Source organism: Cheilinus undulatus, linkage group 3, assembly GCF_018320785.1.
Source record: "Cheilinus undulatus linkage group 3, ASM1832078v1, whole genome shotgun sequence".
In the NCBI taxonomy this organism is placed as follows: Eukaryota; Metazoa; Chordata; class Actinopteri; order Labriformes; family Labridae; genus Cheilinus; species Cheilinus undulatus.
Window position 1 is genome coordinate 1,571,686 of NC_054867.1, and position 3,565 is coordinate 1,575,250.

Genomic DNA, 3,565 nt, shown 5'->3' on the forward strand with positions numbered 1-3,565 from the left:
GCTGTTTTTATAATTATCTGCCTCAGGACAACAGATGAAATTTAGCTATTGTGCTAAATCAGGCATATTTACATTGAGGTGTATTGCAAAAATGATGATTGATGTGCACTGTCCTGATAAATAAAATTAAAAAAGTTGAAAAAATTGGCAAAAAAAAATGCAAAGAAGGGTAATGGAAAAATAGAAAAAATAAAGGTTGAAGATGAAAGCCAACTGTATTAATGTGGGGATTTAAACTGATTAATGCGACTTATAATGGATAACTCTGAGGTCATAGTTTCCTTTATTAAGGTTTTCTGGGGGAATAATATTTTAAATTAAGACATAAAATAGCCACAGGTTGAGTATCACTGCGTTAGTGTCTTTTATTCTTGTATAGTTGTAGCTTTAATATAAGGTTGGACAAATTACCAGAGTGCCTCACCACGCCCTGAGTTAATGTTTAAATGAGCTAACAGACTAACCCCAGCATGTGCAGATAAACACGGACACACCTCCACTCCTCCCCTACTGTCAGTTTATCTCAGAGATGGATAGACTCAGAGGAAATAACAGAAATAAATATCTGACCCCCGTCCTCAGTCGCAGCCATCAGAGAGGGGGTTTATGTTTGTGGGGAATTGTCTCTTCGGTCATCTCAGCAGGCGTCATGTGAGCGGGACACGTGTGTGGAGTGATGGATCGTCTCCTTGAGCCTGGACAAATGGAGCTGAACAGAAACATGCAGCCACAACAGAATAACATTTCACCTGAGAAAGGTCAATCCTAGCAGCAAAGGGAGCAGAATAATGGACGCCATCCATTTGACAGAGGGGAAAACCAACATGTGAGATTTTACAGAGCTGACATGAAAACATCAGTGTGCTGCGTGCTGCAGCAGGAAGCTTTTATTTCACACAACATTCATCAGAAAACACAGAGGAGCTACTGAGCTGTAGAGAACGACAGTTCTTTATCTAGACCAGAATATCAGGAGGAGCTTTAACATCTCTAACTCAAACATGGCCAAAGAAAATCACAATTACAGATCATTCTATTTCCAATAAGATTCTACAACCCTAGTCCAAAATGTTTGGGTTGCTGTGTGTAAAAAAGAACAGAAATCAATGTCAGATCTCTTAAACCCATATTTGATTTACAACAGAACAGAAACAACACATCACTGATGGCAGCAACACATCTCAAAAAAGTAGGGACGGGGAAACAACAGGCTGGAAAAGTAAGTGGTACTAATGGAAAACGGCTGGACACCTACTAGGTTAATTATCAACAGGTCAGTCACACGACTGGGTATAAAAGGAACATTTTAGAGAGGCAGGGTCTCTCAGGAGTAAAGATGGGCATAGGTTCACCATCTGTGAAAAAGTGAGGCCAAAAAATTGTGGAATCATTGGAGAGAAGAAGCCATATCTGGACAGGATCCAGAAACAGCGTGGTCCGTCTTCTCTGGACCAGAGCTCATTTAATATGGAGTGAGGAAACATGGAAAACTGTTCTGCGGTCAGATGAAACCACAGACGGCGTGTCCTGTGGACTAAAGAGGAGAGGGGCATCCAGCTTGTTCTCCTGGCTCAGTCCTAAAGCCTGCATCTGTGATAGTCAACACACTTAAAATCTGATAAACATCTATGAGAGCTGTGGTGTCACACTGACCTTCTGTGGTAAAATCTTCAGTTTCTGGATGGAAAAAAAGTATGGTAACATCCTCTCAGTGAAAGTGTGTGTAAAGGTGTGTATGTGTGTGTTAGTATCAGGATCCGAGAACGACAGCTCCCCTCTGTCCCAGTCCAGATTCACTTGGATCTTCTGGAGCTTCTGCACTGAGGGAAAAGTGGGCGGAGCTGATGGTGAGAATGCTGCATATTTATCTTCATTGAACCCCAATCCCCATAATAACTCTAGTCTCAGATCCAAGTCTATGATCCCCTTCCTCTGAACAGACTCTGGAAACAAACCCAGTAACCAGAATGTACTGTCTCCAACCTCCACATCCCAGCTCTGAGTTCCTGAGTTAAAGCTCTCAGAGCCCAGGACAAATAGGAGATCATCAAACCTCTCTGGATTATCAGGAAGCTGCCGCTCCCCCTCTATCGCTCTAAAACTGGTCAGATCCTCAGACAGGATGAGGTACTGATTAGCGGTGTTTGGGTCTAGAATGACAGGAGTGTAGGAGACCAGGTCCTTCATCTTGGTCCAGATGTTGAAGCCCAGGTTGCCCAGGTGTTTGGCTTGGTCTATCAGAGCTCCAGAGGGCAGCTGTGGATCCCCCATCAAGGGGCGCTGCTGGACTCTTTCATCCGCAGCCTTGTAGTTTTTCAGGAAGGAGACGTCTTGGGCCGTCAGCTGGTCCTCTGTGGCTCTGACTGTTTGTGAAAGATCTGCGATCTGTACTCTCAGAGCCTCCATCTGCTCCTTCATCCTCTGTCTCTTCTGTTCCTCTTCCTCCCTCAGTGCACGCAGCCTGGCCTCCTCTTCCTCTGCTAGAAACTCATGAAGCCTCTTAAACTGCTCCTTAATCTGCCTCTCTGTGTGCCGGGCCTGGACCTCCATGTGTTCTGCTGTTTGATCAAACTTCACTTTAACTTCTTTAAAAACCCTCAACTTCTCCTTCAAGGGCTCCAGAGCTTCTTGAAGTTTCTTCTTGTGTTGTCAAGCAGCTTCATCGATGGGTCTGAATCTGTGGTCGGTGTGTTGCTCTGAATCTCTGCAGATGACACATACTGGCTCCTGATGGTCCAGGCAGAAGAGTTTGAGTTTCTCAGCGTGCAGATGGCAGAGCTCCTCTCCAGGTCTCTGATCTCTCTCCAGTAAGAAGGCCTCACACAGGTTCTTTAACACCAGGTTACACGGTGGTTCTGCTTTTGAAGATCTTCTCTTACAGACTGGACACTCTCGTGCCGGTCTCTCCCTCCACCAGCTCTGCAGACAGACTTTACAGAAGCTGTGGCTACAGGACAGAACAACAGGATCTCTGAAGACCTCCGTACAGACCGGACAGCAGAGATCCTCCTCTGATCTGGACGCCATCTAGTCTGAGTGAATCTGGAAACAGCAAACACACCTTTAAAGACCTGATAGCAGGTTGTATCTGGTTTATATGCATTCCACTGAGGACTTCAACCCTCACAAGCTTGTAAAAGGTTAGTGAGTGGGACGTTATTGCTCTTAGTCACAGTTTTATGGCGCGATTGTTGCAGGAGTTCAAGTTTAAATAAAGAACAATCCAAGACAGTGGCATTTGGGACAGTACAAACTAAAAGAACCATGAAGTCTGAACACAAAAAACTGGACTGTGGCCACATCACAGACTCTAGGGGCCACATCATAGACTCTGAGGACCACATCACAGACTCTGAGGACCAAATAACAGACTTTGAGGACCACATCACAGACTCTGAGGACCACATCACAGACTCTGAGGACCACATCACAGACTCTGGGGACCACATCACAGACTCTGAGGACCACATCACAGACTCTGAGGACCACATCACAGACTCTGAGGACCAAATAACAGACTTTGAGGACCACATCACAGACTCTGGGGACCACATCACAGACTTTG

General features: G+C 45.1%; 1 pseudogene; it reads right to left on the bottom strand.

The window, feature by feature from the left end:
• Positions 1-1,626: 1,626 nt before the first annotated feature.
• On the bottom strand, positions 1,627-3,027 carry LOC121506712 (annotated as a pseudogene).
• Positions 3,028-3,565: the final 538 nt, after the last annotated feature.